Source organism: Chanodichthys erythropterus, chromosome 11 (assembly GCF_024489055.1).
Source record: "Chanodichthys erythropterus isolate Z2021 chromosome 11, ASM2448905v1, whole genome shotgun sequence".
Lineage (NCBI taxonomy): Eukaryota > Metazoa > Chordata > Actinopteri > Cypriniformes > Xenocyprididae > Chanodichthys > Chanodichthys erythropterus.
In genome coordinates, this window is record NC_090231.1 from 50,149,676 (window position 1) to 50,162,210 (window position 12,535).

A 12,535-nucleotide genomic window follows, 5' to 3' on the forward strand; every position below is an offset into this window, starting at 1 on the left:
AAAAACATTTCTCAAAACAAAATATGCTAATTACTGAACTGCATAAATGTTGTGTTGTTAACTTAATATTGTTAACTGTATGATGTACAGATTATCTGACTTCACGAATGGTCAGCATGTCAACAAGTATTCTTGTGTTGGGGCAAATTTCTTCCAATCGCACCCTCACCGCAACAATGTTGAAGAAAAAAGAGCTGATCAGAATCCGGAAAGTTATCAAATTTTGGGTTCGACCGTGTTCTCTATCACAGCCTGACACACATCATGAGACATAGACATGCTGCTATCTGCTGGACTGAAGCTGCAACTGCAGACCAGATCAATCACCTCTTCCCTCTGAAGTCTGAATGTAATCTCAAACGTATCTCAAGCATAGTTGTAGGATTTATCATTATGGTGTATATTTTTCCCAGGCTCCTGAAATGCCTTGTAATTTAACTTTTATAAATGATATTTAAAAAAAAAAAAAGAAAAGAAAAAAAAAATAATAGATGAAAAAGAGAAGGGGGAAATTTCTGTCATTTATCATGACCTTAATGAAGAGTACGTTCCTTCAGTTACCATGTTCTGAGTTACAGAAATGTACATTTTGATTAGAGTACATTTTTTTAAAAGTACATTCACTGAAGTAAAGACATCTTCTGACATCACCAAAGCAGTTCTAGCTGAATTTCAGTATAAACTTAAGGTGGCATAGATCTAGTGTGTGTGTGTTTGTGCCTGAAATATAGTTGATATTATGCAACCAGCCGTTATGTTCTTTTAAATCTTTGAATTTGTTAAATTAAAATGGGAGATTAATTCATTCCCAATTAATTTATCTTAACTGCAATAGATAGTATTAGATATTACAGCTGTAATTGGTGCATCAAAATCTTTGTCATCCATGTTGAATGTAGGTTGTCATTAAAATAACAATGATATAAAAAGGCAGTCATATAGAATTACATTGAAAGGCCCTCCATTCACACCATAAATATTGAGCACGAACAAGGTTTTGAACAGAAACAATAAATTCCTGTAGAGCTATTTACACCAGGAAAGTGAGACATTACCTTCATCTGGGGAAGGAACATGCTGGTAAATAAGATAAAATCTTTGGGTCTCATGTCCAGAGCTTTTGCCCTCTGCATATCTGAGCATTAAACGTTAACTGATAAAAAATTTGAATTAATTCAAAGGGTCAAACATAATCACTCGTGATCGTTTGGATGTAACAGGGCATGCTGAATGGTTAAATGGCTTTTAATGACCCATCAACTGTATGATCTCAGATCAGCTATTTTGAAGGCAGAATGGCTGCACCGTGCGTTTGCGTTGCCATTGTTTGTGTAGTGAAAAGGACACCTGTTCCTTGCATACTTCACTCTAAAGTCTATATAGAAATATATAGCATATGGAAATAAATCTTAATGAGGAAATACATCAAGGTGTTTTTTTTTCTCTAAGCTGATCAAATATATATATATATATATATATATTTTTTTTTTAATTAGATTATGAAGTAGTTCTTGTAGCTCTATGTTCAAAAGACTCCTTTTATTAAAAATTCTGTCTCTGTTGCTGTGAGATGCCAAAAGCATCATCTGTTTCACAACACTAGGTCCATATTTCACATTTGAGAATATCCCTGTTCTCTCTCTTTTTCAATATATGTTGTAGCAGTTGTTGTTGTTAAGATGAAATTTCCAAAACTCTTCCAATGATCTGAGAAACTGTCAATATTAGTCTGGGAAATATGACTATGTGACATTAGGCATGTACTGTAACTCATGTATTGTATGCACATTAATGGATATGTTCTTTTCAAATATCCTATTATGCTGAATGTTTTGTTTTTATATGTACAGAAATATGAGAATGCATTTTACATTTAAGTAAATTTGTGGTGTTGCACACTGAAATATTGTTTGTTCTGTAATACAAAAGATGATTTTTTCCTTGGTGATAATTGAATGTATTTTTCTCATGCAACTACCTTTTAATGTGCAGGTCTGTAGGAATCTTTCAGTGACAATAAATATTGCTATATCAAAATATCTATGAGCGACAAAATTGCATGAGACTCTCTTCTCTTCTTTTCTACAGCAACCAGAGTCTAGCTGGTAGTCAGAAAAATAATTTACAAACTTCTTACATCTGCACTATTAGGTTAGCCTATAGCGCCCCCTAGTATTGGAAATTAATCAAATAGATTATAGATCACTCTCTTGTCGTTACAGAGGTTTCAAACTTTAATTACTTTTTTTCTGAAGAACATAAAAGAAGATATTCTAAAAAAAAAAAAAAAAAAAAATGGTTTGGTGTTTTTTGTTTTGTTTTAGGTTTTTTTGGATCCCAACTTCCTCACCAGATTATTTACATTTATGGGTGAACAGTCTTTTTCTAAATGTCCCGTATTTGAATAACGCATTAATTTTCGTCACGAGGCTAAAAGAGTGTATATTTCACTGCATAGCTGCAGCACAAAAAATGCTTCTTACCTTTAGATACTCCATGTGGTTGTGCGATAATGATTAATGCCGAAGACGCTTTTTATGCCATCTAGTCTACATTCAACTTTATTTCCTATATAGCCTATTCTAGATTTAGCGTAGTCACGTCAATCACGCGAGAAATAGGCCTATTTTCCCTTCAAGTTTTGTCAGCGCATGTGTTAGTTCAGCAATAGGCCTATTAACACAACTATCTGAGAAATCACTTGTTAAAATAAATAAACCTAAGAAGAGCTTAGGAGCTATAAGGATCACGTGTCAGAGCAATACCCTTAACATTAGGCTACTTTTCAGAGACAGCGATAACTCAGAGACTTTAAAAGGATTTAAAACCGAGGTATAGAACGTCTTGGGTTACGAGTGTAACCCTTGTTCCCTGAGTAAGGGAACGAGACGCTACGTCAGTGACGTGATGGGAATCCTCTGCATTTTTGTGTTCGTGAAGCACTATTGTATCCAACCAATGAGAGAACGTGACGTCAGAGGCGGGCGACGTCGCGGACTGGAACCTATAAAGCATGCCCAGAAACAAAGAACGCTAGCTTCTGTGATATGTCTGAAGTAAGCGCTCCAGGCATGCTGGAGGTACGGCAACGTGACGTAGCGTCTCGTTCCCTTAATCAGGGAACAAGGGTTACACTCGTAACCCAAGACGTTCCCTTTCGTGGGAACTATCGACGCTACGTCAGTGACGTGATGGGAACGCTGTCCCCACTACGCTGTGCCTCCGAGTGCCTGGCTGCTATCTTGTAACACCAAAGCACCCGGAGTACTACTCACATTAAGATTATAAAATCTGATGAAGGTGTGCTGGGATGACCATCCAGCAGCGCCACAAATATCCGCCAAGGAAACTCCTGACATGTGAGCTCTTGAAGCAGCCATACCTCTAGTTGAGTGTGCCCTAACATCCAAGGGGCATGGACGCCCCAGGGCTTTATACGACAATGAGATGGCCTCAACCACCCATTTACTCATCCTCTGCTTAGACGCTGGGCCCCCTCAACTCGGGGACCCATAACATACAAATAGTTGGTCTGATTTTCTCCACAGGGCAGCTCTGTGAACATAAGCGTCCAATGCCCTCACAGGACACAGCAGATTAAGTTTTTCCTGATCCGGATTAGTAAACGGAGGGGGATAAAAAGCCTCCAAAACGATAGGACCTGGGACCCTAGTGGGGACCTTAGGAATGTAACCAGGCCTTGTATGTAGAAAGGCCTTAACCATGCCTGGTGCAAACTCTAAACATGATGGTGAAACCGAAAGAGCTTGAAGGTCACCTATCCTTTTCAAGGATGAGATGGCCAGTAAAAACACAGTCTTCAATGTGAGCATTTTTTCTGACACATCTTCCAAAGGTTCAAAGGGCGCCTCAGCCAACCCTTGTAACACGATGGCTAAGTCCCAGGTCAGAGATTTTGGGCGTACTGAAGGCCTCAGCCTCAGTGCGCCACGAAGGAAGCGAACAACTAAAGGGTCTCGACCTACCAAGACACCACCCATAGGTACATGATAGGCTGAAATAGCAGCCACATACACTTTTAATGTGGAGTGAGTTAAGCCTTCTGAAAGCTTTTCTTGGAGGAATTGAAGCACATAGCTGACAGATGAGTGGACCGGGTCCACCCTATGATGGCTACACCATGTAGCGAAAACCTTCCACTTATACATATAAAGCTTCCTTGTAGATGGAGCTCTGGACTGAAGGATGGTCTCCACAACCTCGGTTGGGAGACCAGATTCTATGAGCCTTGCCCCCTCAGGGGCCAGGCCCACAGTTTCCACATTTCTGGACAGGGATGTAAAATCATGCTGCCCGCTTGGGACAGGAGATCCTGTCTGACTGGAAGCTCCAGAGGAGAGCCGTGAAGAAGCGATACTAGGTCCGCAAACCATATTCTTGTTGGCCAGAAAGGAGCCACCAATATCAGGTCTACCCCTTCCTGACGGACTTTGTCCAGAACTCCCGGGAGCAGAGAGACTGGGGGAAAAGCATACAGACGTCGCCTCGGCCACGTCTGTATCATGGCATCCAACCCCAGAGGAGCTGGGTGCCTCAGAGAGTACCACAGAGGGCATTGAGTTGACTCCTCTGTGGCAAAGAGATCGACTTCCGCTCGACCGAATGTTTTCCATATGAGCTCCACTACCTCTGAGTGAAGCTTCCATTCCCCCGGACTCGACAGAGCGTCCGCCCCCATATTCAAATACCCCGGAATATACGCCGCCTTTAGCGAGAGTAATTTCCCCTGGGTCCACAGGAGGATGTGACTGACCAGTTTGCATAGTGGCCGAGACCGCAGTCCCCCTTGGTGATTTATGTAGGAGACCACCGTAGTGTTGTCTGTCTGAACCAACACATGGTGGCCCCTCAGGTTGGGGAGGAAGTGCTTCAGAGCCTGAAACACTGCCAGCATCTCCAGCCGATTTATGTGCCAGGAGAGCTGGTGTACCTCCCAGTGACCTTGAGCTGAGCGACCACTCATGATCGCTCCCCAGCCCGTGAGGGACGCATCTGTCGTAAGCATTACGCGACGACATGAAGTTCCCAACACGGGTCCCTGGGACAGGAACCAAGGCTTTTTCCACATGACCAGAGCACGAAGGCACCGCCGCGTGACTTTGATCATGCAAAAAGGATTTCCCCTCGGAGAAAACCCCTTGGTCCTGAGCCACCACTGTAAGGGTCTCATGTGCAGAAGGCCAAAAGTAACAACGTTGGACGCAGCTGCCATCAGACCCAACAGTCTCTGAAACTGTTTTACAGTGAGTGACCGGCCTAACTTCACCCCATTCACGGCCCCGAGAATGGAAGTCACACGAGCGGGAGTCAATTGCGCCCGCATCGTGATGGAATCCCAGATTACCCCAAGATAGTTGGCAACCTGACTCAGAACCAGCACACTTTTCTTGGCGTTGAGCCTCAGCCCAAGCTTCTTCATGTGCGACAACACAACATCTCGATGCACGCGGATGCCCTGGAGTCTCTGGCACGGCGCACCGGCAGATAAGCGAATCATGTGCTGGCCGACCCTCCTCGAAGGATCGACGGGGACTGCTGCGCCCTGTCGCACACTGGGTGGCAGGGTTGGCAGAACAGCCCCCTGAGGGCACCGATGGGGAACGATAGATGTTAATCGTCGAACCCCTTCGGAGGGGACTGCCCTCAGAAACCCTGACCCATGACCGTCAGGATTTCTTTTGGGAAGTCTTCCGGGAAATAATGACAGTCCTCAGATCCGCCCTACCCCCAGAAGGCTTCTGCTGTACAGTGCGCACCGGTCCCCAAGCTTTCCGCGGGGGAGCACGGGCGGCCACACTAGCTTTCTGCTGGGACCTGTATCCCGAGGAGCCGGCTATCGGCTGAGGCTGCTCCCGCCCAGCAGCCTCAAGGGGATGAGATTTCCGGGGAAGGAATCTTTGGAACGCCGCTTTCTGTTTTTTCGCCTCCTCGAACCTGTCGACGACAGTAGTAACTGCATCACCGAACAGGCCCTCGGAGGAAAGCGGCGCATCCATAAGGATATGTTTGTCCTTATCCTTAATATCTGCGAGATTGAGCCACAGATGTCTCTCCGTGGCCACCATGGCTGCCATAGAACGGCCTACTGACTTGGCCTTCTCCTTGGTGGCACGGAGAGCTAAATCTGCAGCTTTTCTCAACTCCTGAATTGTTTCGAAAGTAGCTTCCCCAGTCTCCTCAATCTCCCCCAGCAGATCATCTTGGTATGCCTGCAGTATAGACATTGTGTGCAGACATGCCGCAGCCTGACCCGCTGCCGAATAAGCCTTGCCCACCAAACTCGATGTTTGTTTTAGTGGTTTGGTGGGCAACGTCGGGGATTTCAGGGACGATGCAGACTCGGGCGAGAGATAGCTCGCAAGCGTCTCCTCAACCCGAGGCATCGCCCCATAACCGTGTTGCTTCAGCCCCGTGATATTACTGTACATTGTCGTTTGTGGGCTGAAGACACGGTACTGCACGGGTCTATTCCACGACCTCGACACCTCGGTGTGGAGGTCGGGAAAGAACGGCAGTCCCCGACGCTGGGGTAGTGACCTAGCTGGGAGGAAGCGTTCATCTAACTTGCTTTTTATTTTTGGAACGCTCTCCTCCGTGGGCCAGCTTATTTTCAGTTTTTCTACTGCCCGGGTCACTACCTCCATAAGCTCCTCATGGGCTGGAGATGAGGATGACGGTCCCTCATCACCACCCTCGACACCTTCAACATCAACCTCCTCGGAGGAAGATATATTCAGTGTCGGTGCCTCCCTTTGCGGGGAAGAAACCGCAGCGCGTGCTTCCACCACCAAAGGAGAGACACTAAATCTAGCAGGTAAGGGAAGCGATAAGGCAGAGCCCGTCTCTCCCCCCTCTGCTAGATCCATCTGTGAACCCCACGAGTGCAGCCTTCGCTGTGCCTCGGCAGCAGCGGGACCAGACCCGCGGGGAACACTCGCCGCGGCGCCCGACTCAAAGAGCGCCCGGCGTGAGCGCAGCGCCCTGAGAGTGAGCCGCTCACAGTGCACACAGACAGCCCCCTCAAGAGCTGCCTGTGCGTGCTCAACTCCCAGGCATTTCACACACATCTCGTGTGTATCTCCCTCCACGATGAATCGCGGACAAGGAGGTGCACACTTAGTGAAACGCTGGCCTTTCTCCGTCATTTTATATATATATATATATATATATATATATATATATATATATATGTCTATTATGTTTCTTATTTCACTTGTTTAGAAACTCTTGTCCTCAGACAAAGAGATCACTTTCTGGCGAGATGGTAGACAGACAACAGTAAATAAGACAGACAAGATACAAATAGCGCTTACTGAAGACAACAGAAGCTAGCGTTCTTTGTTTCTGGGCATGCTTTATAGGTTCCGGTCCGCGACGTTGCCCACCTCTGACGTCACGTTCTCTCATTGGTTGGATACAATAGTGCTTCACGAACACAAAAATGCAGAGGATTCCCATCACGTCACTGACGTAGCGTCGATAGTTCCCACGAAAGGGAACCAGCCCTTTTCTTGCTTGACAGGTAAATTTAATGTTATGTCGAATATTAGCGTTGCCTATTTTTTGTGACGTTATTTATTTAGGCCTACAGATAATCCTTTTTTTTTTTTTTTTAAACTAAGTTTTGTTTTTGCTCAAAAAACTCCTCATAAAACATCCAACAAAAGCATCTCCATTGCAATCTTTCATCTTTTAGACAGGTGGGTACACATTTTTGTTATATATAGTTTTCATAGTTTTCTGCCACCATGCTATCACTTGAGATACAGTAGTTGAATGTTAGCTTCTGCCTTGACAAGTTTCTTCAAACTGAAGGCTTGAGTGGGAATATTCAGTTCCTTTAAAGGGTTAGTTCACCCAAAAATTAAATTTCTGTCATGAATTATTCACCCTAATGTAATTCCAAACCTGTAAGATCTTTGTTCATCTTCACAAATTAAGATGTTTTTTTGTTTTGTTTTTTACTGTGAGGTCTGGTGACATAGTGTTATGCATCAGAGTGAATATAAAGGGGCACAGGGCCTATGTCACGGAATCCCCAGCTTCTTTGTCTTCAGAACAGGGGGGAAATTTCTCTGTATCATTTGTTATATTGTTTGTTTTGTTAGTCTGTGAGTAGGAGTTAGAGAACTTTTTCAGGCAAACAGTGTAGGACAGAGGTCTGGAACCTATGGCTTGCAAGCCACACCTGGCTCCTTGACAGAAATCATGTGGCTCACCAGGTCTCTCACCCTTAACCAAAAATGATCTATGAAAAATTTTATAATCAATATATTGCAAATTGTACCGGCCATAGTGCGCATTCAGTGGTGTTTTCAAATGTCACGACAGCCATTAATGGCAAACCACTCATCTTTCTGTGGTAACCTAGGCTGCCTCCGCTGGCGTCACTGGCTCACATGCCTTCCCCAGTAGCAGACAAGCATGAGGCTGCTTCCGTTAGCACCACAGGCTCACTTGTCTCAATTTCCTCCTCTTTTTCCCCCTTTCACCTCCCTCTACTTTCCTCCCCAAGTCCAAGCGTGAGGCTGTCTCCCCAGCCCTGGCAGGTGCGGACATTGATCTTTCCTCACTACTATCCATGTTTCAACTAATCCAGTCATGAAATAGACTGCAGGGATTTTTCGGTTACGTTCAAGAATCCAACTCCCAATCCATCCTGCATCCATCTCCCCAGAGTTTTATATAGCATTAAGCCGTTATACAGAAATAATGTTCAGCCTTCCTACATCAGTAGAATCACTTGTCTTTTTCTCTACAACAACCTTGTTTCCCTCCCAGTCAAACTGTTCATGGTTGCAGCCCCCTCAGTTGGTTTTGGGTGGTTCTATCAAGGTCGCTGGTTTTCGTCTCCATGCCCGAGAAGTCCTCATCGTTGAAATGAGACTGGACAATGAGAAGAGGTGAGGTGTTTTCTTATATTGACAGAGTAGTGAGGGTGCAGACCAGGTGCAGGTGTGCTGTACAGGATGTTCTGTTCTAATGAACAGTTGTTAGTGTCCAAGGGCAATATCAAGTACAGAGGTTCATCAAGGCCTCCATGGAAGAGTGTCATCAATAAATCATCCTCCAGGAAGATGGCGGAGGCCATCTCCAAGAACGTCTCAGCATAAGCTGCCAGGGAACTGCTATTTTGGGAAAGGGAGTAAAGCTGGTCAATAGGATGGAGAGGAATGTTCAGTGCTGCAGTCTGTATTTGAGGTCCAGTCTTCTGTTATGGTAGTAGACTCAGACAAAGGAATACAGATTAACACATGTCTTTATTGAACTAAGCAGATATGACGATGGCAGGTAAGTAGAAAGTTCAAATGATACTTTGGCTGAGCAGATGATGATAGTAACTTGAATGTCTTTATCTTACAGGGCTAGGAGATCGTCGATGAACCAGAGGGAGGATGGATGGACGCGCACACCTCGCAGATATAGGTGAGTATGGCAGACACAGAGAATTGGAAGGAGGAAGACGCTGGAGTGGAGAACAGGAGGTAAGCATAGGAGGGACGCTGGAGAATAGTAGCTTGAAGAAACATGGAGTAAGTCCTCTTCATTGAAACGAGATGGGACAATGAGCAGAGGTGGTGTGTGCTTATATTGCCAAAGTGATGAGGGTGCAGATGAGGTGCAGGTGTGTGTGATTAGCATTCAGGAGAGGTGATGGCTGAGGGAGTGCAGGTGTGGTCAACCAGGGGTGATGGGAAATGAAGTGCAGACATGGTAGATCTGTGACAAGGGGTGCTTTTCAATATCCCTCCTCGTCTCCTCGCTCCTCCGTCCTCCATCCTATGACCCGGAAAACGATCGAGCTCAGCCATCTTGAAGGACATCTCAATTCTCTAATTGCATCGCGAGGAACGGGGAGTGAGGAGGTTTCCTGAGGAGTTATGAGTGAGGATACACAGGTGCATCCTTTGCGGAAGTCTTTCTCATCGAGTAACCTGACGCACGCATAAATTCTCCTCCCCCTTCTTATCTGTCACAATAATTTAAATGTATGCTTTACTTTTACAGATTAAATAAACTTTATATCTCATATATTTCAACTAGGCATCCTTTTTTTTTAATATTTATTATATTTTTTTAAATAACCAAACTTTAACAACATGTGGGTAGATCCCTCGAGCGCAGCTGATGACGCTTTGAAGTGACGCGAAAGGGAGCGAGGATTTATCATTTCACTTGATTCAATTCCTCCGTCCTCTCGTCTTTTCCTTGCGTCCTTCCCTTGGATCCTGGAGGGGTGGAGCTAAGACGCGAGGAAAGGAAGCAAGGAAAGGAAACGAGGATGCACAAATAAGAATTGAGAAGCACCCAAGGTATATATATAGCTGACTTACCTCTATCCCGTGACAGTTTTCTTTACTCTTTACTATATCCGATTATATGTGAGGGCTTTTCAGCTTTCAGCTTTCAGGCGGATTGTTTGAAGTTATTAATAAAGAAACATGACTGGAAAAGATGAATGAGAACGTAAAGATTTTAGATCTGTGTGGTTCAAGATGCTAAAGCTCAAACTCATTGTGTCTCAAATCCATTCCATGGATTGGTTTGTTACAATAGATCTAAAGGATGCATACTTTCACATCGAGATTCTACCTGAATACAGGAAGTTTCTTAGGTTTGCTTTTGGGGGCAAAGCATACCAATATTGAGTTATTTTTTCCCCTAACCTTATCACCATGCACATTCACAAAGTAAATGGATGCAGCTCTGGCTCCTCTGCAACTCCGGGGCATCTGTGTACTGAATTACATCAACGACTAGCTGATACTTGTTCGGTCGGAAGAGTTGGCAGCTCGGCATTAAGATGTCATGCTAGCCCACATGAGGTGTTTGGGTTTGAGAATAAACCTCAAGAAGTGTGTGCTGAAGAATCAGAAAACCTCTTTTCTAGGGGTAGTATGGAATTTGACCACGATGCAAGCAACAGTTGTCTCCTGCACATGTTAATTCGTTCCTTGCTGCTGTGGGCAATGTAAGACTAAGTCAAAATCTGTCAGTCATTCAAATTTGGAGACTGTTGGGTCTCATGGCAGAGTCAGCCAATGTTTTTCCATTGGGTCTACTGCACATGAGACCATTTCAGTTCTGTCTCAAGAGCAAAGGGTTTTATTCCTTGGACTACCCGTTAAGGATTACACATTGAGGGCTATGACCCAACTCACTTTTCATGGCACATAAACTGTCTGGAAATTAGGGTGGCGTTTCCAGCACTGAAACACTTCCTCCCACACCTGAGGGGCTACCATGTGTTGTTGCCCCTTTTTCAGGCAGGTGCAGCAGAACCTGCTCTGGGCAGAAACCGAACTGCTCTCCCTGAGGGCAGTTTACATACCAGGGCATGTAAATATTTTGGCATGCTTCTGTTGCGACCAACTTGTTGGTTGGATTTCAGACGGTGTTCTTTTAGCTGCTGGAGGTTGTTGGCATGGTCTTGAGACATTGTTGAGACATGGAAACGGTACAGACATGGTTGAGGCTTCGTCTGTACACCTTTCCTCCAATAGCTCTGCTGTCGGGAGTACTAGCAAGGGTTTGCCAAGACAGAGTTCACCTATTATTAGCAGAATGCCTTCGCCTCTAAGAGTCAGGGCCCACTCCACTAGGAGTGTAGTATCTTCAGGGGTCTATTTAAGAGTGTGCCCTTACATGATGTTTGTGTTGTGGAAAGCTGGTCCTCTCATTCACATTCATCAGGTTTTACAGTTTGGAGGTAGATTCAATTCCAGGATCACAGGTCCTTCAGGGTTGACCTAGTCCTGTCTGCACTCAACAATTATCTGTTCCAGTATTACTTAGTCTTGTTGGGTAGGCATTCTTCCTCAATGTGGTGGCATTGGTATTGATGTTCTCATAGCGTCTACATCATGACGCAAAATGGGATTTTTGACCTAATATTGGCCTCAAGACATGCCAGTATATTGCATACTGTGGCAAAAACAAACACAAAGACTATGTTAAGTTTAATTTTACAAACTAAATAGCTTTCAGCTGTTTGAATTAATGGCAAGTGATTTTCTAGTACCAAATTAGCAATTTAACATGATTATTCAAGGATAAGTGATGGCTTCTGGAAATGTGGCCTGTCTAGATTTAATCAAAAATGACTTTTTTCAAATAATGATGGTGCTGTTTTTACATAATGCTGTAATGTCCTGACTATATTTTGTGTTCCCTTTCAAAAGCTACACTTAATGTTGCACTTGATTAGCACTATGGAAACATCTTTAGAAGTGACCAGTTGTGAATATGTGTGAAACACGTCAATGAAATTGACCTAGAACTTTTATAGGATCTGGCAGTGACATCATCAGCATGTGTTCGCATCAGAGGCTATAATTAGATGTGCCACAGGTGCATCGTCAGGTCTTTTTGTCTTCAGACCATACTGTGATGTGTGTGTGCTTCTCAAGCTCTGCTCAATCTCTGTCTTTCTCTGTTAGGAGTTAGATTTATCAGGCAGTGTGCAGAAATGTTGTCTTTTCCATCTCTGTTATACAAGTGAGAAAAAGAAAGA

General features: G+C 44.3%; 1 protein-coding gene across 1 annotated transcript in view; it reads left to right on the forward strand.

Moving 5' to 3' along the window:
- Nucleotides 1-2,046, forward strand: part of LOC137030025 (RAS guanyl-releasing protein 2) — a 48,743-nt gene extending 46,697 nt beyond the window's left edge. The window contains exon 17 of the mRNA XM_067399967.1: nt 91-2,046. The gene's annotated coding sequence lies outside the window, so the exon portion shown is untranslated. The remainder of the gene's footprint in view (nt 1-90) is intronic.
- Nucleotides 2,047-12,535: the final 10,489 nt, after the last annotated feature.